Raw genomic sequence first — 24708 nt, 5'->3', positions numbered from 1 at the left:
AGGCAGACTGAGGGAGGAGAAAAGATGGAGGGTGGAGATGTGGGTTGAAGCAAGAAACGACAGAGGAATGCCGTGGAGAAGGAAGACCTGCTTCACTGGGAAGAACACAGTATACTGGTCTGTGCAGGGGACTTGGAGGAACCCAGGAATGGGGTGGGTGTAGCTTTGTGATGGAGCCACGTCCCTTGTCTGTGTTTAATCTACAAGCGTGCAGTGACAGGTGCATGCAGAGGATGCCAGTACTGCCCAGTGGTGTTGCCCAGCAGATCTCCATGACCAGTGGAAGAGCTTTACAGCTCCAGGGAGAGCATCCGGGGAAAGCCAGGAAGCATAAAGGGAACATGCTAGCCAGATGGCGCAGGACATCGGTGCAAGCTGGTGTTGAACATGCTGTCCAGGACTCCAGCATAGGGCTGCGCCAGCTTCCCAAGGGGCCTGGCAAGCAGTATGACTGCATGAGAACTCCTCTGTACTCAGTTCATCAGTCTGAGTCTCAGCAGAGCTAATTATTTTCAGTAGTGTTTCTCTTGGTGCCATAGCACCTCCGCATCAGCAGGGAGGATGGAGGCAGCCCTGCTCCTCTTCCCCAGCTTTCCCACTTTCCCAGACAGAACAGCAGGCATGGCACTGTGGGCCACCAAAGTAAGAGTGCTGCTGGTCCAGCTGCAGGGTGCTGAGGTGGAAGAGGGACTGTGGCTACTGCACAAAGCCCTCAACACTGTGTGACCAGGAGCAGGCATCCCAAGGAAGCCTGGTTGTGAGGAATTCCAGTAGAAAACCCACCTCAGCGGGCTTGGCTCACCATTAACTGTTGCTGGACCCAAACCTTGCCAGTTGCTCCATGCCAAGTTTCTCCCTGGAGAGGTGCGTCACCCAGCCCAAGCCCTGAGCCTGCTCCCAGCCCATTTCTTGGAGCACCCCTCTGGGGAGCTACATTCCCTCCTTCTGGGCCTGCGGCCTCCGAGGCCGCTCCCGCGCTGTCTTTCATGCAGGGCCGCCCGCGGGCGCCTTCGCCCCTCGAGGATTTCGGCGGGCTTGGGCGGCAGCGCCTGCAGGAAGCGCGGAGCGGGGACGGGGCCGACGCGGCTCCACAGCGGGGCCGGGCGAGCCGGGCCGGGCGGGTCGCGGTGTGGCACGGGCGGGTCACGGCACGGGCGGGTCACGGCACGGGCGGGTCACGGCACGGGCGGGTCCCGGGGCGGCACGGGCGGGTCGCGGTGTGGCACGGGCGGGTCGCGGTGAGGCACGGGCGGGTCGCGGTGTGGCACGGGCGGGTCGCGGTGTGGCACGGGCGGGTCCCGGGGCGGCACGGGCGGGTCACGGCACGGGCGGGTCGCGGTGTGGCGCGGGCGGGTCCCGGGGCGGCACGGGCGGGTCGCGGTGTGGCACGGGCGGGTCGCGGTGTGGCACGGGCGGGTCACGGCACGGGCGGGTCACGGCACGGGCGGGTCGCGGTGTGGCACGGGCGGGTCGCGGTGTGGCACGGGCGGGTCACGGCACGGGCGGGTCGCGGTGTGGCACGGGCGGGTCCCGGGGCGGCGCGGGCCGGTCCCGGGGCGGCGCGGGCGGGCCCCGGGGCGGGGCTCGGCTCCCGTTCACATCCGGGCAACGCTCAGCGGGCGCGGACGTGGAGCGCGCGGGCGGGGCGACGGCGCGTGGGGGCGGCGGTGCGGCCAATCAGCGCCGCGCTCTCTTCGGTGCAAACAGGAGCACAATGGAGCGAGCGGCGGGCGCGCTGCAGCCAAGCTTGGCGCGAGCGGCGCGCGGCTGACGGGCCGGCCCGCCAATGGGCGACGGCGCGCGGCTCTGGGCAGCCAATGGGCGCGCTGCGGGGGCGGGCCCGAGCGAGGTTAGGGTGTCCTTGCTGGGTGCTGGGCTAAACTTCACCAAATAAAAGCTGTTTGTGTTGGGGCGGCTGCGGAGCCATTTTGGGTAAGTTCTGCCCCGAACTTTGGGTTTGCCCGCCTGGCGGGGCCGGGTCGGCGGTGGGGCTGCGCCAAGGCGGTGCTATGAATGAACGCGGTGGCGGTGGCCCGGGCCGCGGGGCGGGCGGGGGCCGGGGCGGCCGCCGGCCCTGTCATGGCTCCGGCCGCGGGGAGGGGCGGCGGTGCCCCCGGGTCCCTCCGCGCCACCTTCCCCGCCACCCGGGCCGTGGCATCGCGGGGGGCCCGCGACCCGCCTCGCCGGCCTTGCCGTTCGCCCCCGACCGGGCCTCGCCGGCTCTGGGCCGGCAGCGTGGGGCCGAGCGCCCCCGGCAGCGGCGGCGGGTCCCGGGGAGTGCGGGGCCGGGGGCGGAGGCGGGGCAGGCTCCCCCCGGTGCTGCGCCGAGGCTCCTCCCGGCCGGGGAGGGGGAAGCGCCCCCCAGCCCCCCCTGTGCGGGGTGCCGGAGCCCGCCCGCGGGGCGCAGTTCCCCTCTGGCATCTCCGCTGCGGTGCCCAAGGATATCAATAATTCAGTCTTTAAACTTGGCGGTCGGGGGGAAGCGGGTCCCTTTGCGCGTTGGAGGCCCCAGGCTGCGGGTCGCCCCCTGCCTGGCCCCGCCGAGCCAGGGCGCGGGGGGAATGCGGTGGAAGGGCCTCTCCCACCGCGCCGGGCCACGGGCTCGTCTCTGTCAGCGCGGTTCCGTCCGCTGCGCGCGGAGCAGACGCGGATCAGTTGTGACATCGCAGCCATGTCACAACAGAAGCATCGCAGTCACAGCGGAGCCGCGGCTCGCTGCAGTCATCGCGTCCGCTGCGTGTCGGTGCCGCGCCGTGGGGTTCCCCTGTTCTCATCAGTGGCGTTCACTGGTGATAGAGGTGGATTTTAGCTTTGATCAATGAGATTTGTAGGATGACGGCTGTGAGAGACACGCACGCAAATACAGGAGGAGGAAGCAAAACTGTCAACTCAGGTTGGTGCTGCGGGCATGCACCCGCCTGAGTGGGTCTCCCTCTGGTTATCAATTTGCTTGCTGACAGCTACACTGAACTCGCAGTGAAGTCGGAGACCGTGGGTCCAGGCAGGCTGGTTCTGCCTGGTCTGCTGCTGACCTTTGATATGGTAGAGTATTTTGGTAATTTTACTATGAAACATGCTTCCTTTGTTTCTTCAGGGAGTCAGGATGCTTCTAGCCAAAAGCCCAGTCTTTTTTCTTGTTTACGTCCTGCTTAGGAAATGCAGCAAATTTTATTGGTGTTGGAGAACGAGGGGAGATGGATGGAGATGGTTGGCTGTGCTTCTGCCCGATGGGACTGGGCAGAAGCTTCTAGTACCTCTCAGCTGGCACTGGCCTCCCTAGCATGGGGCTCCTGGGGAGCAGAAAGATGCTGTTGTCTTGTTAGATGTTTGTCCCTGACCCTTTCATTTGCAGAGTATCTGTTTGAGTTCTGTGGAGTTGGTTGGATTGGAATGTTGCCGGAGGAGAAGAAACAGAGTTCTCAGAGAGGGTTTTCTCCGCTGTGAAGTGTTGCTGTTGCTTTGGGCCCTACCCAGGGGATGGTATGGGAAGAGGTGCTGTCTTGCCTCTCTTTGTTTCTTGTTTACCTCCTTCATGCAGGAATTCTGCTCTGCTCCTTTACAGAGAAATTGCAGTTTTGGTCAAACTGTTGAAGTATGAAGCAGTAACAGCAATCTTCTTGAAGTAAATAGGTTGCTTCTCTCCCAAGGCTTTTGGCCTTGAGCTGGGTTGGTTTTGGTTTAGGCCTGCTCCTGGATTTCTCTCCTGAAAATTGCTTTCTCTTCCATTACAAAGTCGAAATTTGTTTTTGAGAATGCTAGTTCAGCCCGTGCCTCTGAATTGATACAGCTACCTGCTATTGCTGGTCCTTCGGGTGTGCTGGACTTACTGCTGCACTGCCTTCACTGCAGAGATGGGCAGCATGACAGCAGTGGGGTGAAGCTCATTGAATGTTGCCCCTCAAGTGCTTCAAGCTGAAAAACACAGTAACTAGGAGAGCTGGATCAAAATGTCAAAATGTATGCGAGCAGCAGAGTTAAAAGTACATGTTTTTTTTGTTCTTCAAACAAAAACTGAAGTTAAGGAGAAGACTTTGAGAATAAGTGATTTGGTTTGGTTGCACTTTGATGAAGTTTGAAGCCCACCCTGCAGCCATGGCTGTTTATTCCTGCCTATTCCTTTATTCTCATTCTTCCCAGCAGAAACACAGGCTGCCCTGTCCCTGAGAAGGCAGTTGCAGCCCCTTGCTGCAGGCCAATATGTGTGTCCTGTGTGAATCTGACACTAAGGCGGCTCTTGCAGTCTTTATCCATGCTGCAGCTGTGAATAATGCACATCTCTAATGGAAGGTGGTGTCAGAGGCCTTTGTACTGTGTTCTGAGTGCTGCTGTCTAGTTTAGTAGTATATGCCTCTTTAATGGCCTGAGTTTACCTCTTCCTCCATTGTCCTGCATGATGGCATTAGGGGACTGTGCTGCTTGTCTTTGAGCAGATGGCCCTGGGTGTTCCAATGTTAGATCCAGGGTTCAGTGCTGTGGGTCTTCTTGGGGTCTGTTGATTTCTTGTGGCTTGCTGGATGAGGCTCTCAGAGGAGTGATGGGTGACAGAGGAGTGTCTAGTTTTCCAGACTGCTTTTTATTGCATTTATTCAGTTGGAAGTAAATCTCTACCCCAAAAATAGTTGTGTAATCACAATAATTTTTAAGATCTAGTCTTCCTTGAGTTATCTTTAATATTTTATCAAGAGTTTCTTCAAACTCATAAACTTCTACAGGTGGTTAATATAAAGAGTTTCACTGCAGTGGTTTGTGTTATTTCAGGAGGGCTTTGTACAAGCACTTGAACTTGTTTTTGTGAGCTGAGTGACTTTGTGAGACTTGTTTTTTGAGAGCCTGCCGGAGTGGGCCTTTGTGTTTTGCTGTGGTGTCCTGCCCTGTCTGGGCTTTGTGCAGATAAGAGCTGATATCATGCTCATTAGTGTGCAGGAGAAGCGTACCCTCACTAAGGGGGAAGAGCTGATCAGCCTTGTGCTGACAGTAGTGCTTGTTGTGGGAATGCAGACTCCCGTGTTTGGTCTGGAAAGCAGGCATGCGTGGGGAGGCTGCACTGAGGGTGTCTTAAAGAGACATTGTCAAGCTCAGTGGTTGGATGTCTCACTGGGCCTTGGGACACTTGAGAGGGCTTTTTTCATTGCTCCTCCAAGTAGCAGTGAATGCATTTCTCCTTGCTCATCCTCACTTTGTTTGGGACAGTGGAGTCAGCCTCTGGTGTTGGTAGTCCTCCCTGGTCTGTGAAAGCAGAGGCAGAGGGGTTGTTGGAGGCCAACAGGTGCTGCCAAGAGGAGAGAAGATGGTCAGGATGAAGGGCCCTGTATGCAGTGGGGCAGCAGTGTTTGCTGTGGCAGAGTGTTAGTGACATGCAGAGTTTGTGTGGTGGGTTCTCAGCACCCTAAAAACCCATGGAAACAGAATTACCCTTGACTGTGGGAGAGTGTCAATGCCTGTGTTTTCAAGTGTGGTGGTGGTGGGACCAAAATCCTCTAAGGAAGTCCCATGCCCTGTGCAGCACCTACTGTGAATACCACACTGGGCAATGCCTGTCCCATCCTCCATGATCATCTGGCACCAGCCCCTGGTGAAATAACAGAGCTGGGATATCTGACCAATCTGGCAGCAAAAAGGGAAAAATGTGCTTCTCTGCGTGTCAGCTTGTGACATGAGGAGACTCTGATTTTGTTCGTAATATCTCAGGCTGGTGTAATATGTTTTCCGTGTGATAGGACAATGCCTTCAACTTTCCCTTATATGGGAAAATCTGGGATGCAGCCTAGCAATCCACCAATATGTGGCTAATAATTTTTAGCATTGTTATGTTGGATGTGTTCAGCCTAAGAATTAGAGTGTACCTAAGACCCTGTAGCTGGGCTTTAATATTTAAGAGCAGTCCCTGGCAGATATCTGGGGAAAGGTTATGACTGTGCTCTAGGGATCGCCTGAGCACAACTGGCTGTTTTGGAAGTCAGCTAAAAGCTGAGAGAGTTTGTGCCTGAGTGTAGAGCTCCTGCTCTGTGCTGCCCTTAGGCCCAGTGCTTAGAGAAGTGCTGGGTTGTGTTAGCACCAGGTGGAGGTCACCGGAGCTTTTGACACATCCTTTGTGTGAGGACCTTGTCTCTATGGAGGGAATACTGCCTTGATGTGAAGGGGTGCATGCTGTTTCAGTACTGCAGCCCGTTGTCTCCAAGGCATTCTCAGCCTGTAGCAGGTATAAATCTTGCTCTAACAGGGGCAAAACACTATTTCAGTCCAGAAAAGAAAATGAGAAACATGGGAACCAAGTCCTAGTCCCCCTTAGCTTTTTGTGTGGGTGCTGGAAGTGTGCAGAGGCATGCTGGGTATGGTTCAGGGGGTGTGGGTATTACTGTGAGGGTAAGATGTTGGTTTGGCTGTGGGGTGCCCATCATATTTTCCAGCCCTGGTTTCCCCTTGAGGGATGCTGTTTCATGTTACTATGAATGTCTGCCCCTCTGAGATACAGTGTGCCTTCTACGAGCTCACCTTTTCCAAACTTTTTGGTTTGTTTTGGGGTGGTTTGTTTAACTGTGGTGTTTGGGGATTTTTGGTGTGTGTTTCTCCTGGTAAGAATTAGTTTAGATCTCTTCTGCTGAAGCTTTTGGGCACTTCTCTAGTTCTCTCTGCCATTTGGTTCAGTTGTGAAGGGAAGTCTGGGTTGAAATGTAGGTAATTCATTGTTTCCTTTTGGGGTGACTGTGCTGAAGACAGGGAAAAGTTACGCTTGGCAGTGTCAATTTTCAGACCATTTTCTAAATGTTTCGATAGAAGTGTGGGATCTATGGAGCCCTGCTTTGCATTAGAGTAGGAGACTGTATCAGGGGTCAGGCTAGTGTTACTCTAGGCCCCTGAGCTGGCTGCATGTCCTGTTAACATGCCTCTTGCAAGGGAGGGATGGGTAGGCATAGGATGGGCAAGGTTGTTTCATTCATTGTCTGATGTGGTCCTAAATTACTTGTTTGAATTACAGTCTGGGAGCTCTGGCACAGGAAAATAGATGGGAAGGGCAGTGGACATGTGTGGAGGCCCCCAGCCAAAAGCCTGGTGAGGAAGGCTGGGGGAAGCTGTGTCCCTGTAGCTGTCAGCAGACCTGTGCTAATTGAGGAACTTTAGCTACCAGGCCCTCCCTGTTAGCAACCACTGCTGGGAGCTATGCTCCCTCTCTAATGCAGTGGAAATAGGTATTTGTTTTGTGGACATATTTTCATTTTGCACCTCAACTTACACTGTATAGCTGCCTTGGAAGGTGAATTCCAGCACTAACAATTAGCTATATGCAGGAATAAGGATGCTGCAAAGTTGCAGGGGAGTTCTACTTCTTTAATGTATAGGCAAGTGAAATATTGGTTCTTTACACAATATTAATGCCTTGTTACATATGTACATTGAGGCAGAATTAAAATTAGTCCTAGATACAAGAATAAACATTAATGCTTTGCTATAGATATACTGTGAAAGCTGCTATTTTTATGTGAGCCACTGCCCTGAGTTCTGTAGGTCTTAGTGCACAGAGCACTTTTAACCCTCAGTCTTTCATATGCTTTGGTTGAACTTAGAATATACTTTAGATAAAATGAAATTTAAGTGTTCGATGTCTGTTAATTGAGGATCTGAAAAGAGCCATTTTTGATTACTTAATTAAATGCCTGGTGCTCCTTGCTGTATACTGTGCTTGCTTAGCCATGGAAGGAGTGCAGTGGGGTGTGTGAATGCACAGCCTATTGCTCCTATTTGTATGCTTCTCTGTTTGTTGCTTTAGGGCAAGCAAAGCCCTGTTTCTCAGTGATCTTTCTCAGTCCCTGCAGGGTGCCCCTCACCAGAATATCTGAGCCTTTCCCAGCATGCACTTTGGTGCATACATAAAAGCAGGTTTCTCTCCTCCACCGCAGACAGCAGAGACTGTGTTCTGTTTGCAGTGCAGTGATGTTGCGGGGAGGCTGCTGAAGCAAGGCTTGTGCTTTCTGTGAAGGTGCTGAGGTTTGCGATTGCAGATTTGTGGGCCAGTCACAGTGACTTCTCCACCTCCTTCCTCAGGGGGCTGGGAATTTCTATCAGGGAATAAAATTGCTGGTTTGGAGTTAGGCCAGTCTCACACTGTTTTGGGTGCAAGGACCAGGGTCCTAAATCCCAAAGGCAAAGAAAGGAGTGTGTCACTGTGGGCAGAGGCTCTTTGAGACTTTGGTAGTTGTAATTTCAATTCAGGTGTATTGAAGTGTGACTGCAGGTTGTAGGACTTGTGTTTGAATAGGTGCAGCTGTGCCCGCATCTGACAGGGCATGCTGTGTGTGGAAATGTGGTTTATCTGCAGATACTGCTCTCTGGTTTCTACACAGGCTCTCCATTGGCTGCTCTGCTGAGTTGAGCATGGCATTAGGGTTGAGGACAATATTCTTAAACCTGTTCCTAGATCCAGCTCTATTTCCTGCTCTTTCTGTCCCCCTTAGCTGGAAGAGGGAGACGGACAGAAAGCAGAAATGGGTTTCTGGACCTTGTTGCATGATTGTTCCTCCAGAGATGCTGGCTGAAGGAAGAGTTCAGAATATGAGTGACTTATCCAAGTACAGAGGGAGAGAAGATATGGAAACCGTCTTAGTTTGGACTTTGGACAGGTACATGCAGTAAGACTGGGCTAGGACATGGGTCTGTGGGAACTGTGTTCTGCTCTGTCCAGGGTTTGCTTACCCGTGTTCCACATTGCTACACGTCAGAGGAGACTGATGTCTACAGACCTGCCAGACAAACAAGGAAAAGAGTTTCTTGGTAGCTTGATGCAGCTGATGCCATGTGCTTGCCCGCTGGCTGGCTGGACCCCATGATGATGGTGCTGGTTGGTCAGGAGTGTCCAGGGCATCTTACGTATCTGTGCCCTGAATTAATGCAGCTTGAGTCCAGGAGAGATCCACAGCAGCTCTGCCTATGTGCTATTGGAAGAAGCTTGCTGTGCCCTGGGGTTCCAGTTCTGTTTGGAAATAGGGGCTCTGCAAAGATGGGACTTTGCAGCCAGTGTTAGTGACAGTGGCTTGGCATCCTCTGGCAGGAACCCCCTCCTGCCCATGTGTTCCCCACTCATGCAGCTGTGGCTCTCCAGCCTGGCAAGGCTGATGCTCTCTTCCCTGAGCTGGTCTCTGACTAATGGGCTATATGAGCTGAGGCAAGAAGGGGCTACCTCTCCATATGCACTTTTGGTAGTGTTTTACTTGTGCTGTGTCTGGGCAGGTCTTTGTGAGCTTACCTTTTAAAAGGGCCAGCCAAGTGCGTTAAAGCATTGTCTATAGCTGAGGAGCTGACATCACTGAACCCCAAGCATTTGCACGAGAAAAACTGAAGAATTTCTCTTTGCCACTGCTCTCAGCTTCCCATACTTTAGTCTTTCTTGGGATGGTGTAAAAGACAAATGCAAGGAAACAGAGATGATTGAGATTAATGTCTCATTACAGATGGCCTCTGAACTCTGGAGACTGTTCTCTCAAAGTACCTTCTCAGGCCTGGACAACAGCAGATTTTGTCTTGCTATTTTGGAATGAGTTTTGCTAGATTTTGTTCGTATGCTATACAGGCAGAACAGATGCCATGAGCTGTGGGACCTCCTTACAGCATACAAAAACTCTCAGACCATGGTTATTTAGGATGTTATCTTTTTGGGTGCTGAGGAACAGCTTAGCTCCCCCAGTACATGGCCTTGCTTCAGGCAGGGGTCTGTCAGCCAACCTTTCTTCCCTGCCCTGGAGTGGGTGGCCTGGGTTTGCAGTGCTAGTGGGACAGGTACAACCTGTGTGGGTGCAGGAGCTCTTCTCCAACAGGGCAGCATCAGTCAGGTGGCCTCTGTAAGCTGGTGTTGGAGCTGTCCTGTGCTTGGAGAGTGAGCAGTGTAACAAAATGTCCTTCTGCTCCTGGAGATCCCTTCTATGCCCCCCCCAGCCTTCACTGTATGTGAGAGTACAGACCAAGCTGAGCTTCCTTTATCACCTGTTTTTTGACATCCCTAGGACCAGGATACAATGCTGCTTGGCCCAAAGCAGAGCTGCTCACTTTTCACACACTAAGATGTACCTTGAGATCAACCTTCAAGGCCTGTGCTCATAAGCTGTGGTCTGAGATGTGGCCATGGTAGGCAAAGCAAGGCTGGCCCTGAGGTCCCTTCAGACACTGTACACCCCTTGCCACTCTGCCACCCGTGCACAGACAAGGCATTAAGCAAAGCAGAGATGTCCATCCTGTTGTGAGTGCCTGGAAATGTTTAAAATGCTAACTCTGTTCCTGTGGCCCAGCTGCTGGTGACTTGTCCATGTTTCATTCAGTTGCTTGGATGTGTTTCCTCGGGCACATTGCTGTGGGCTACTCATTGGATGAAGCAGGAGGCTGGCAGGAGGCACCAACTTTTTCTTTCAGCTTTTTTCACTACTGTGGTTATAGCAGGAGAACAATGGGGAATACCTTAGTCAGCAGATAACAGGAGCAAACAGGGATGTGGGGATATCAGGTGAATGAATGACTGGCAGGGTTAAAACTTATCCACTGTGGAGGTCTGTGACAGGGAGCTTCAATTGGAGCAGACTGATAGAAATTCCTGAATAAATTATTTTCAGCATGATTGGATTCTGCAGTGGTGACTCCATCACTATGTGGAGCTGTGACCAGTGTTGCTGTGCCTTCTTAGCACAAAATCTGCTCAGGGTGTCAGATGTGTCCTTCATATGTGTCTACAGCCAAGTCTTGAGGTGCATTTTGTTTGTTTACCTTCTCAGTAGCCCTGATGTCAATGTTGATTTTTTCTGTCTCTATTCTGGCATTAAAAAATAGAGGCACAAAGGTTTATGATTGCCTCTGAGGAGCTGTTTGCAGTGTGGCAAAGCTGTTTTCTGACAGCTGGAGTTTGCTGTGCAGGATGTTAACAACAGCAAGAAGAGAAGATCTATACTTTCAAGAATGCCATCTCATTTTTTGGCCATCTGCCTTGGGATAGTATGAGTTGGTGTAAAGCTCTCAAACCTTATAAAATGTTATTTGAATTGGCTAGCTGTCAAGGCCTACTGGTTGGGCTGGCTTTTGTACACCTTTCTTACTAATAAATGTTAAATTATGTGCCTGGTGGCTTCTTTGTAGGGACAGTGACTTTGGAGATGGACTTGGATGGCTAAGTGAAGCTTTGAGCACTTGTGTGTGAGACATGAAAGGCAGCAGGAAAATGTGCAGAGTGCACAGGTCACTTTTTTTGCTGAAACCTCTATATCCCTCCTGATAGCTGGAGAGCAGCTGGATATTTTGCCCTAATGCAAGAAGCCTCTGAAGGAGCTGACAGTAAACCCCTGTGCTCCCTTGAGCCGAGTAATTCATCAGAGACTTTCTTACATCACTGGGAAGTCTGGCTCCTCATGACTGCTGGTCCAGGAAGTCAGAAGGAGCTAAGACTACAATTATCTCTACCCAGGGGTAACAGCCAGGCACTTCAGGGAAGAGACTCTGCTTCCAGCACTGAGTGTGTCCTCAGAGCTTCTTTGCCTATTTCCATCTAAAATGTAGCTAGGGTTGTGTTGTCACTCTGACCAGAGGCCTTCCACAGCCTCCTTGGCAGCTGAAGCACACCTGCCTTGGCATGCAAGGTTCTCTGCCTTGGGTGGACTGTCCCAGGCTAAGAGGAGTTACCCACCAGGCTTCTTTCTGGTTGCCAGCGAGCTGGTTATGCCACTGCGTTGAGCTGCTGTGAGCAGCAAGCTTCTGACTCCCACAGGCCAGGAGAGGGGCTGTGAGCTGGCTGCTCTGGCCTGCAGCAGGGTGTCAGAGAGGTGGGAGAGTTGTGCAGGATGCTGTGAAAGTGACATTTGGCAATAGGCTTTATTGGCTTCTGGAGCTCAGGACTCCAGAAGCCTCTGCATGTGGATACAGATATTACATTTTTCTTATTTTAAAGTAGGAAATTAGGTGATGGGATTGTGATGGAAGAAGTGGGAAGGCTTTATGGCCACTGACACTGTCTGTTCTCTGGACATTCCATTCACGTCCTTTTGTGTTGGCTTGCTTGTCGACATGCTGGGACTGGTGAATAAACTAGAAGGAAGATTTGGCACTGGTGATGGAGGAATGGCTTGTTAAGATTTGGCAGACAGGGCAGTTAAATTGAGCTGATGGTGGCCTGGATTGAATGACACACTGGAGCATGTTTGTGTTTAATGGGTAGCAGAGGTCTGGAAAGTGCTACATCAGTGACATGCAGTAGGCTTTGCTGATGTATCTGGAGCTTGAGCTGGGGATGCTCTTTACAAGGCACGTGAATTGTGCTGGTTGGATACTGCTCTGCAGGGAGCCACTGTGGACCCTTGTGTGTGCAGGAGTGCTGCACATGTTCTTGTACACCAGTGCACCCTTGGCCATAAAATCGTGCTTCTTGGCACTGAGGGTGGTCAAGTGCCTGTCCCTATGGGAGTCCAGCCTGCTGGGTGCCAGCTACGAGTCTGGACAAGCTTGGCCTGTCTCGTTTCTCTCTTGACTGCGTAGGTACTGCATTGAAGCAATTTGGTTTGGTTTTCCTCTGTTTTTTTTGCTTTGCTTGATGTTGAGGATTAAAATACGCTGCCTGAGGCTTATGAGAAACTGTTTGGAGTCAGACTCTTGGCCAGCAGACCAGAAGGTAACAGACATATTAAGTTTGAGAAACCATCTCACTCCTGCATACCAGGGAAGCAGGATGATGACGTGAGAAAGAGGACACAGCTGATGCTGGGTGCATCCCCATGAAGGGGAAGGGGGTACAGCTGATACTGGGTGCATCCCAACTCTGCAGACAGCCACTTTGCAAGGTCTGTGCCACTTGGGAGTAGCGTATCCCCTAATTTTGGGTTGTTCATGAAGGTGATGCAGGAAATATGTTTTATGGCGAGCTCAAATGTGGTTTCCCTCTCTCTAGCAGCAAGCTGGAGTGCTTCTCTTTGTGTGCATGTTGAATGGCCAGGCATGGCTTTGTGTTCATGATGTTCCTTCACTGAAAAAAATGAAGGGGTTTTAGCTGTTCTGCTGCTTTCTCTTCCCTTGTGCTGTTTGTCCCTACTCACTACTGTGTTCACTGGACTCTGAGTGGGCCCTCAGTGCTCAGCCCTCTGGCACTATGTCGCTGCTGAAGGTCACCGTGGTTATGGTTAGAAGCTGCATTTGAAAACTCTCCAAAAAGGAGTTATTGCTGGTTCTGCCACATGAGCTTGTCATGGGAGTCACGAAATACAGCTGACTGAAGCTGCATTACCGGGGGCTGTATCCAGCCTGCGTGCGCACTCTTGCTTGTTGGCTGCCAACAGAGCATCCTCTGTGGACAGGCAATGGCACGAGCCCAGATGTCTCCCCGGGTCTCTGACGTGGCTGTCACTGTAGGGCTGAGAGCTTGGGAGCAGAGTGTTGGTGTTGAACAGGCTTTTGGAGTGGAATGCTGTGCAGCATCACCATATTCTTTTTCCAAGGGAGCAAATGGCAAGGAGGTTGTGGTGATTTATTGCCTGCCTGTCAAAGTCTTCTTGCCTGTTCAGCTGTGGGGTGGCAGAGTTGTGTCTTGGGAAGGTGCTGCAGGTTTGCCTTGTGCTTTTGGTGTCCTTATCAACAGATCTCTGGTCCCCCCTGGCTCTACAGAGAACACAGTTTATTGTCCTCAGCCTTCCTTTTTAAAAATTAGAATATATTGAGAACAGAAAATTGCTTGCAGCATGGCTGTGTCCTTTGGGGCTGGCTGTTGGTGTGATGCTCTGCCTGTTCTTGACATGTGTACCTGCCTGATGTGTGTTTGCTCCCTTACTTTGTGTTATTTGGACCTCTATGTTCTCTCCTTTTTCCCCTTTTTTCCTTCATCCTGCTGTGTGTCCTGCTCAGGAGTGTGGGGCCTGTGCCCTCTTCCCCCATGGTGCCATGGAGTGTTACAGCAGCTCTGAAATGAAGACCACTTGGCTGCTTGGCGAAGCCTCTCCTGATGGGTTGCTGAGGTTTTCTGTAGCTGTATGAGCAGAGCTGGGAAGCTGCTTCCCCACAGCCTCTGTTTCAGAAGGAGAATGTATACCATGCTGCCTCGCAGTGAGCTTGCAGACTCCACAGCTCCCTGCATCGCTGCTGCTGCTTCTTTCTTGCTAAACTACTGGGTTATTTTTAACTTGGAAAAATTACAACTCGAGATTGGCATTCTCTACCCCCAGTGGAGGGCTGGAGGCAGGATGTGGGGGAGGCACTGTGGAGGCTGGGAATGCGGCTTGCTGCTCCAGCGGGCCCGTTTCCAGGGGCTTGTGCCCCCCACAGCCCTGTGCCTGCTGGGCTGTGCAGCGAGGCTGCTTCTTGCTCGGCACGGATGGAGCTTCAGCCTGGATTCCCATGGCGAAGGCACAGAGCAGCTGCAGACACATAAACAAATCCTGCTGCCAGCAGGGTGTAGGGAGAGAGCTGTGCTGCCTGCCAGGCTGCTTGTGTGACAGCCTGCAGCAGGTAACTGCTGATGGGGACTGGGTACCTCCTTCAGAGAGTATCCTGCAGAGATGCTCTCAGTTGATGGAGTGTGCTGTGGAGGAGCAGCCAGCCAGGCTCTTGTTTTGCCTCCTGGAGGAGGCTTTGCAGGACCATGTGGCCCTCCCTAATTCAACTTGCGGAGAGCTGTTGGGGAGGAGCCAGGGAGAGAAGTGTCACTCTTGTGCCCCTCCCCTACCTCTGCCTCTAGTATTTTGCAGGCAGTTGCATTGTTAGTGCATGTCTCCCCTGCCTGGAAACTCCCCGAGTGATGGGAACACCTCTCTAAAGCCACTGGCAGGGAGATGTTTCTGCAGAGTCTCTTTTCCATGCAGCCCTCAAGAATGTAGTTCCCTGTGTCCCTCTGGATTGCAGCAGACACTCAAGTTTCAAGCTCCGGCAGTTCTGCTGGCTGAGAATGTGCCTGTGCAACCCTGCTTAGGAACAGGGATTGATAAGGTAGTAAGGCTCAAACAGCATCAGAGGACTGCAGATGTGTCTCTTTGCTGTTTGGTCTCAGGGAACACTGTTGGTCAAGACAAGCAGAAGAACAACAGTGCAGATTCCAGGTTCTCCTCTTGGTCTGTCCCAGCCAGACCTGTGAGTCTTTTACTGCTGCTCACCTGCAATGTGGATGCATCAGGTGAGGAAGGTGGCTGGTGCTTGGGCCCTGCTTGGCTGTCCTTGGGCTTTCCATCTGCCTTACCAACTGCAAAGCTATTGAGGAGGTTCCTCTGATGGGGAGGTGCTGCCAGGGCCTGGGGCTTTCTGTTCCATCTTGCCTGGGAAAGCCTGCCAGTTCCTGTCAGTTCTGATCTGTTGTCTGCTACTCCATAGCTCCTAGTGATTGGCTAGGAGTAGCAGGAGAACATAGCAAACCTCTTGGAAAGCAATGGCCAGTCCTTATGTCCCTTTGCTGACTTCAGGCAGATGCAGGCACCCTTCCTGACTCCTTTGGGAGTGCTTCTCATTTGCTTGTTAGGGCTGCTCCCATACACCCAGCACTCTGATCTCATTTGGCATGACATGCTTTGGGCAGTAAGCTGGTGTGAGGCTCTCCAGGTTGTGGAATGGGATACACCATGAGGTACTGAGGCTGGTCCTCTGCCTCTGACCTCAAGTCACCACTCTGAGAGTTTCTGCCAGCAGTACTGGTGTCTTAGCTCTACCAAGGCCCAGTGTGATGCCTGACCCTGATAGAGAAATGACACAGCTCATGTCATCCCTGTATGGTAGGAAATGGGTACTGGCTACTTCCTTTCCTCAGGGCTGTAGGGTTTGTTATCGGGCATGAGACACTGCTCTGTGTTTGAGCCAAGGGCTGTTCCCGTGATGACAGCAGGTGGTGGAGAGCAGAACAACTCCAGGCAGCCAGGCCTGGAGTAGCATCTCTTTCCCGAGAGAGCTACTCTGCAGCTTATGTGAGGCATTGGGGTGTCCCCACCACTTCAGAGTGATGTGAACATACAAGGACAGCTGCTGATGCTGGCACAGGGATTGATGTGTGAAGCAAAAGACAGACCAGGACTCCTTACTTGGAAGACAAGCTTCTGAAAGCTCTCAGTTGCCCTGTTGCCTGGTGCCCTTTGTTGCTGCCTTATGTCTGGCAGGGCTGAGCAGGACTCTTGTGCTGTGTCTGTGGGAGCTGCCTGCAATTCTTATTTCTAAGACTTCTCATCAGTCTGTACTGTGACCTCTGCCAGTGTTTGTCAGGGCAGGTTAGTACATACTCAGGTAACAGCAGCAAGGCAGTGCTGAGCCACTTAACTTCCCCTGGACTAGCTGCCATTCATAAGCCTGGCTTGCTACTGGCCTGCAGGCCTGGGCAGCAGGTTTGGACCTAGCACCCCTGACTCTTTTCCTTCAAGCTGTGCCTGGCCACTGGGGAGATGGAGCACTTCTTGAGGTGCATCAACAGACCAGACCTGCTTGTCTGAAAATCAGTAATTTCATAGCATGGCTATGCAATTCTTTATCTTCCTGCTTGTCCTTCAGGGTTACATACAAAGTTCGGTGCCTGTTTGGGATCTGTATTTTCAAGGGATCCTTATTGTCATCAGAACTACAGGAGGAAGGAGGGAGAAGGGCTACATGATGTTGAGGAGGTGAGCGAAACTTGCATCCCTCACCTTGAAGGAAGTGTCTCCAGAAGTCTGCTGATAGATGGAGGTTGGACACTTTTTGATGCATCTGTCTCAAAGGAGCTGCTTGCAGTGAGACCTTGTCCTTGGCACCTCACCTCCCTGAGCCTGCTTTGTTTGTGCCAGGTGCTGCTCCTGCATCTGGGAAGGAGAACGCTCTGGCTGCAGGGAGCTGGAGGACAAGGTCCTTCTGGAAAGTGTTTATCTATAGTGGGCTAGTGCTAGGTAGTTTGGAGGATGAGTGAGGATGTGTGGAGCTAGGTGTACTGTATTAGAGCACTTCTCTGGTTTGTAATAAGCACAGGGATCTCCAGCCTGAAGTGTGGGGTTCCTGTTCCTCTTCAATGTCACTGATGAGCCACCAAGGGGTGCTTCCGTTCTGTCACATAGGAAAAGGAGTGAGAAAAGCTGCTGATGTCTAAATCAAAGAATCATAGAATATAATAGGTTGGAAGTAATCTTAGCTTATCTAGTTCCAACCCCTCTGCCGGGAAGGTGGCAGGGATACCTTCCACTAAATGCACTTTTAGTTCAGGGTGGACAGCTGAGGCATGGACCCCAATTTGTGTTTGCGGAATGTTGTGTGTCTGTAGTGTCATTATGTGGTCCTGGTTTGCAGTGTGCCCTTACTTTCCGGGAAAGGTATCTGCTGCAGGACCTTGTCACTTCAGCAGAGGTGCAAGGCAGACTGTCATCCCACTGGACCCAGCATGTGCTTCAGGGGACCAGAGTCTCTCACTTCTGGCCTGGGACCTGAGTATTCAGGACACCTGCTGAGAAGCAAATGTGATCCCTTTGCTGGTTTTTCATCACTTCGTTGAGATGTGGTGTGTGTATGTGCAGGGTGCTGAGTGGCTTGGTTGTGTCATTGAATGTCTGCCACAGGTATGGGCTGAAAATCAGAATTTAAGTATATTGAGTCGAGTCTCCTCTGGAGATACCACCTCCCTGGATACAATCCTGTGAGACCTGCCCAGGGTGAAACCTGCTTTATCAGGGAACTTGGACAAGATGATCTCAAGAGATCCCTTTGAATTCCAACCATTCTGGGATTCTGTGTAGTGGTGTGTGTCTGCTTACCAGATGAGTGTCCAAGGCTGTTTCCTGGTTCTGCTCTTTGCTGCAGCAGCTTTGTAGTGGCTTGAATGCAAAGTTGCTATTTAGCAAGGGCAAAGAAAGAGTGCAGGTTTTCCAAATGGGTTATCACCAGTGTTTTTGGCATATAGGTGGACATGCCCACACAGGCCTGTGAGTGCCCCTTATCCTTCCAGAGGTGGCTTGTGAGCTTTGCTTCTTTTAGAGTCCCAGGTCCTGTTTTGGGTCCCAGGTCCTGGAGAAAGCCACATGCCCCTTTTTATTTGTCCTTCTGAAGGGGATCATTAAAGGTGTTGATTTTTGTTTTACCTCCACTTGTTTCCTAGCTGCAGCCTATTTCCACAGATAAAATCAGTGCCTTTTCCCCCTTTTAAGAAGGCTGTCACCTGTCTTTTGCAGGCAACTTAACATGACACTGTACTGCAGGAATGTGCTCTAATAAAATAAAAAGAAAATACTGCTGTTCTGAATAAGGTGTGTTCTCAGGTAAATGCCATTAGTTTCTGCAGATGCTGAGGCCTCTGATTTGTTTGGGTTTGTGGCCCTTTTGCCTGTTGGTGACAAGCCTGTGGACATGACCTGGGGGGACACAGGGCTGTGCTAATGTTGCCTCAGGGCACCTCTGGGGCTGAGCTGGCTTGGGGGAGCTTCTGAGCTGCAGCCAAGGCATGTGGACAAGTACACCTGTGGTGTGGGTTGGGGGACCTGGGGCACCTGAACTGTCAGAGAAGAGAAGGGAGGACAGGCCTTGAAGATAATACAGACCCTGGAAGTAAAGGCAAAACAAAATTAGGACTGCATTCAGAGATGCTGACCCCCACCTTTGTCACCATGCTGCAGATGAGATGTCCCTGCAGGAAATGAGAGTTGCTCTTCAGATAAAAGCTACGAATAAAACCTCCTTTTTGAAGTGCCTTGATATGTCTGTGACTGAGGGGCTGTTAGGACATCTTGAGACAAAGAATGCTTGAAGGGATGTTGGTGGGAGAATGCCAGAGATTGCTCTCAGAGATTGAACTCTGTGTGTCTGTGGGTCCAGTCCTTGGCAGTGGTTGTGTAGGGATCTTGGGAGCACACATAGGTTTTGGAGAGAGGAAAAGGCTGAGGCAAGTCTGGATGTGTCCCCAGGGGAACGGTGGTGTAGCCTCTGACTGTGCCATGTGCCTTACAGGTTTTGGGGGCTGTTTGACAGTTTCCTGTGAACCATAGAATCAAAGCAGTTTGGAAAAGGCCCTTAAGATCATTGAGCCCAACTGTAAACATAACATTGCCAAAGCCACCACTCAACCATGTCCCCAGGTGCTAAAGCCACATGTTTTTTAAATCCCGCCAGGGACGGTGATTCCAGCACTGTCCTGGGCAGCCTGTGCTAGTGCTTGGCAACCCTTTTGGTGAAGAAATTTTCCTTAATCTCTAACCTAAACTTCCCCTGGTGCAATATGGAGCCATTTGTTCATATTCTACTACTTGGTAGAGGAGTCCTCCTCAATCCACACTCATGTCAGGGAGCTGTGGAGAGTGAGGTTCTCCCTGAGCCTCCATTTCTCCAGGCTGATCTCTCCCACAGCTTCCTCATTCACTCCTCATCAGACTTCTGCTCCAGATCCTTTCCCAGCTCTGGTGCCCTTCTCTGGATTTGTTCCCTGAAGATCTCTCTTGTTACAAGGGGCCCAACCACGGAATCCAAGCTCCATCCCCCTGCATAATTTCCCCCAAAGTTGTCATCCTGTTGGGACCCTGAGAACTGGTCCTGTTTGACTGACTCTCACCTGTGTTATATTACAAGGAAGAACACCTTTTTGTCGGGTATTTTGGTGATCAGTGGAATTATGCTGGGGATATGTAGCCTTTTTTGGGATGCACTGCAAAAACCAGAGGGAGTTTGAGATGTGAGAGTCCACCAGCAGAGCCTCCTAAAAGGCAAGTAGGATGTGAACTGAGAGTAGCTTGAATGGTGCAGATGCATCCCCTTTCCTGCTCTTGGAATATATAACCTGTGGGCACAATCCTCTCCACTTGTTAACACATGCTATGTTTTCAGCTTGTTGGCTGTGGAGACTGTTGGATTTGTGGGCCAGTCTAATTTACAGTTCCTTTCCTTTCTGCAAGATATGTTTTAAATGTAATTCAATCTTAGGGAGTGTTGGTGCTCTTTGTGATGAAGCTCCTCTGTGCAGCTGGAATAATGCTTGTCTAGCTCTCACTGTTTTGCAGTGCAAATCTGTGCAGTGCCTCAGGCAGGCTCTTTTTAAGGTTTCAACAAGAATGGTGTTGTTTTTGAGAAAGAGATTTTTGATCTTTTACCCGTCCTTGTAAAAATTCAGCCAGCCTCAGCACACCATCAGCCTCTGAAAACAAACATTTGATTTTTAAAAGTTCGGTTTGTTGCTCTACTCTATTCCCTTTGCACCTGAATGAAGAAGGGCAGGAGCCTGACACCATACTGGAGGTTAGGATTTTTCCGTTGTTTTTTTTTCTCTTAGGGAATTTTCTCCCATTTGTTGCCTAAGAGATGAAAATGAGGATACTTATGAGAGACAAAAGAAGTGGTCAAGATGGGGGGGAGGGGAGCGGTGCAGCTGGCTGTAGGGCGTTCTGTTGGGAAGGGCAGAGATACCGGTGAGGGGCTGGGCTCAGCTCCCTCGCTCACTCTCGCCCTTGGCATCAGGGGCGGGACGGGCAGGCTGCTGCTCTTGGGAGAATTTGCTGCCCACCACGTTTTGTCCTGCGCTGCTTTCTGCTTTCGGCGGCTGAGCTTCTGCTCGTGAGAGCAGCTGCTGAGCTGGGACCATTCCAACACCCGACCTCGCTGGGAACGGGATCCCGGCCCCTCCCTGTTCCCGGAGGGAGCGTCTGTGGCTGCGTGCTGCGGCTGCCGTGGGAGCCCGCCTGCCTCCGCCCCGCCGCTCTGGGCTTTTGTGCTACGCCTCAGCCTGACGCCCCGAGCCCGCCGCTTGGGGCTTACTACTACCCTTCGACTTGACACCTCCATGGGGCTGCTCGCCTCGGCTGTTCCAGCTGCTTCCGAGGTTCCCGCTGCAGCCGGAGGAGCAGCGAGAGCGGCTGTCCCTGAGGGCTCCAAAGGAAGCCCCTTCTCCATCCCTTCCGCCAGCCCGCCGCCATTGCCGTGCGCAGAGAGGCGGCCGAGCTGCGCCACAGCGCCCCCTGCAGCCGCGGGGGAATCATCGCCCCGCCCTGCCCGGCCGGCAGCCAGCGGCGCCCCTGCTGGCTGTGCCCGGAACTGCGCCGCAGGGGAAGGGGCTGAGCCGGGAGAAGGCTGGCGCCGGGTCTCTGCCTCTGCTCGCTGTCGCTGCCGGGCTTGGTGTTTGTTTGCCTGGCTATGCACACACACGCTAGGAACGAACTGCTATTCCTTTGCCCGTATCTTTGCCTGAAAGCCCTGTGATTTCAAAGTGACAATAATTAGGAGGGAAGGGGGTCATGTTCTCCATTCCAAGGGAGGTTCCTGCCTTCCTTGGCAGATGCCTGTCCTTCAAACCAGGACACACCACCTCAGGCTTTGTGTTGCCTTACATGGAGAAATGCCTTTCTCTGAAACCTCATCCTCATTCTCCTCCTGAGCCTGAGACATGGACTCCCATGCATTGCACAGACATTGCACAGATAAAAATTTCTCCCATCCCAAGTGTTTGGCAGCCACCTTCTAGCTCTACTCCAATGGCAACTCTCATCCTTCAGTTCTGTTTCTAGTCTTCCTTTTCTTGGGAATGGGTAGACATGGCCCTGAAGCCATGTAGGCAGACCTGAGACTTTCTAGCATGGGACTCCTACCATTTCCTCTGGTAGCCCCTTCCTGACTCTGCTTGCAGCTCCAGGCTTTCTCTCAAACCTAGCTCTTTTTTTCTGGGGAAGCTCTAGAGAAGGCTGCTGAGCCATTTTTCAGACCAAAGGTTTTTTTAAGCCCCAGTCTTTTTGCAGGCCCCCACTTTGCTTTGGCAGCTTATTGCCATCTCTGTTTCAGTTGTATGTCAAGGCTTCTTCTGTCCATCAGTGTTACTCCAAACCTAATTTTATACCTGAACCTTTTGATGAGAACTGTTGTACTAAAGGTGATTCCCAGACAAGGGCTTTTAACAAACTAAAATAATCTTTGGCGTACCATTTCTAACCCTGTTCCAAATGCAGCCCTAAGCTTTCACTGTTTGTCAGCCTCAGCTGCAGTTCTTGCTTTTCATGTGAGCCTTAGGACTGGAAATCCAGATAGAGTTTTTCCAGCCCATGGATCTTGGTAGCCCCCACTTGGTTTCAGCAGCCCTTTTCCCACCGCAGTCCAAGTGCAGCTTTAGGCTTTGTCCCTCTCACAGCCCTAACCCTGATCCTGGCACTGGCTCTCATATTTCTACAGAGCAATTGAAAAGGCCCCACATCCTGGATGAAAACTGACCCAGCCCAGCTGTCCTGCCAGCTCCTGCTTGGCTTTTGAAGCCCTGGCTCAGCTGTAAGCTTTCACTTTCACTCAGACCTCTTATTTTTTGTGAAGAACTACAGGGAATACCCCTAACCCATGGCTCACACCAAGGTTTTCACTCATCCTGGGACTCTGGGCTGCTCTCATTTGCCTTTGGCAGCCCCTTTCCAGCTTTGCTCCAGCAGTAGCAGTAGACATGCTGCTTCTGAGCCTAACCCTGTGTTTGCCAGTGGACTGTGAAAATGGGATATAAGGAAGGGTTTACAGCCATTTCCTGGCAAAAGGTGATCCACATGGGTCTCTTGGCAGTCCCTCTCCCATGGTGCTGTGTTACCATTCCTTTCAGTCCAAACCTCGACCTGAGCTGTCTTCCAGCTGAACTGTACAGAGCCTTCTAAAGCATTTTACAGGCAAGCCTCTTTACATTTTGCCATCCCTTTCCAGCCTCACATGAGTGCTAGACTCTGGACCCTTATGCTGATTTTCCAGCAGAGCCTTAGCTAAGCTCCCCAGCCTTTTTCCAAATGAAGGCTTTTTCCTAGGTGAGGCCTTATGCAAGTCCTTCTTTGCTCAGGTGAGCTCTGCTGCCTCTGCACTTCTGGGTTTTCTTTTTATTAGCCATAACCCTGATTTTCCTGAGAAGCTGTAGAGAAGTCTTCTACCAATTGCCTCAACCAGTGTTTTCTCCCAGCCCAGCATTCTTGGAAGCTGCCATGTACTTTTGCAGCCCCATTCCAGCTCCAACTCTGGACTTTGTCTTAGCATTATCCCAACCCTAATCTTATTGCCAAGGTCATTCTTCAGGAAGGTGTCTGCAAACTCAGGTCTTTAGCAACCTCTACTTTCTTCTAGTGGGCCCTTTCTGGCCCTTCTCAAGCTATGAATTTTGGCTTTTCCTTCAACCCTAATCTTAAATTCACATCTGAAGCCCAGCCAAGGGCTGCCAGGGGGGGTTTCTTCCAGGCCAGGTGTTCTGTGCCATCACAGTGCTGTTACAGCCCCACTCCTACAGCTGTCCTGTGCACATGGAGGACCTGTTTCCCAGGCTTGCCAGATTTTGCAGAACAGGGTTGAGTTGGGGTTCCTTAAAATTTTATGTGCATATTTCTGGATTTTTTTTTAATGTCAGAAAACTGCTGTTTCAAAGTCAGTCAGACAGGGCTTGAGCAACATTAACTCTCTTTTCCCCTTCCTTCTTGTTTGCTCCATGGGGATGCCAGGCAGCTGTTCCTTTTGTCAGCCGTGCTGTTGAAGGATGTTAGCACACACTGGCTGCTCCTTCCCAGTTTTGCATCCAAGCTTCAGATTTGGATTCCGGCATTGCCAATAGCATGCAGCACTGGTGGGCAGGATTATTGCTGTGGAACAGCCACCTACAGAATTTCAATTAATAGTGCTTGTTAGACCATCACTGGGGTATTTTCATTTTGAGTGTTTTCATCAGTGCCCTTTAAGTATTCTCCTGAGATGTGAGAGGGTGTGGTTGAAACACTGCAAAATCCATGGACACCCCAGACATCAGGCTTCTGGAGAGAGGGAGAGGTGCTGCTTTGAGAGGTGGGCAGCAGATGCTTCTGCTGCTTCCCTGGCGTGGAGGCAGTAGAGTTTGGAGGTGACCTCTCATGCTGCCATAAGGAACTTCTTTATGGACACAAATAGTTTTTCAGCCTGTAAAACAGTTTTAGAGATCTCATGTGGCTTTTAAAGGTACCCTGTGAAGATTTGATGGAAAAGGAGCCAAGAGCACATTGCTGAGTGCATGTGATGAGGGGTATGAGCTCTGACCCAGGCTCTTCCTCAGACCCTCAGCCAGAAGTGCTGCATGCCCCCTGCACAGGGTCTGCACCTGCCCCCTGCTGCTCTGCAAGGAGAGGTGGGACAAGTCAGGATTGAGCCTTCAGTGGAAAATTGGTGTATTTTATATTTTCCTATAAAAACTGCAGTCTGGAAAATGGTTTCAAAAAAGCAAGTCTGAAGTTTAACCTTCTTGGAAACCTTTTCCTTTCCTTGGGATAAGCAACAATGAGAGTGTATAACAAGCTGTCAGGCCGTCCTCCTCCCAGGCTAGGTGGCCAGCACCCTGCCTCCCCTGGCCCAACAGTCCTCTCAGAAAACTGAAAATAGTTGGTATTTCCTATCCCCAGAGCAATTATTTGATCCTCTGCAGCTGATCTCAGAGCTAACAGCTGGCCTGGGCAGGGTCCTGGGCTGGGGGACCCAGGCTGGGTTCTGGAAGGAGCTCCGTTAGCAGCCCTCAGTGCAGGGCTGGCTGTGGTGGATACTCTCCTGCAGTTCACGTCCCAACCTGTGCAGGCTCACTTGTGTTGCCATTCCTCAAATGATCTGGATCTGGGCAACCTTCACTGTTGTCATACAAGGTGATAAATATTAGAAATTATTTATTCTTCTGCGGTAATTTAAATACTGACAGTTTTGGACACAAGGTTGTTAGGCTGACACGTTAGTATTTGTTTAGGAGCTTTGAGCAGCTGGAGCTGATCCATCTGCTGATCCAGCTGATTTCCTTCTAGTTGCTCTCAGCCTGCAGGCTGTTGTGTGTTGCAGTACCTT

General features: G+C 51.5%; 1 protein-coding gene across 3 annotated transcripts in view; it reads left to right on the top strand.

Annotated features, from left to right (window-relative positions):
* Positions 1-1655: 1655 nt before the first annotated feature.
* CHD6 (chromodomain helicase DNA binding protein 6) overlaps positions 1656-24708 on the top strand; it is a 100879-nt gene continuing 77826 nt past the window's right edge. For 2 of the 3 annotated variants that reach the window (XM_077787056.1, XM_077787051.1), the window contains exon 1: positions 1656-1932. The gene's annotated coding sequence lies outside the window, so the exon portion shown is untranslated. Of the gene's footprint in view, positions 1933-2586; positions 2894-24708 lie in introns of those variants that run through there. The other variant, XM_077787057.1, reaches the window with a different exon arrangement.

Source organism: Lonchura striata, chromosome 17, assembly GCF_046129695.1.
Source record: "Lonchura striata isolate bLonStr1 chromosome 17, bLonStr1.mat, whole genome shotgun sequence".
NCBI lineage: Eukaryota > Metazoa > Chordata > Aves > Passeriformes > Estrildidae > Lonchura > Lonchura striata.
The sequence above is the reverse complement of the archived record's forward strand: the minus strand, read 5'-3'. Positions and strand labels throughout refer to the sequence as shown.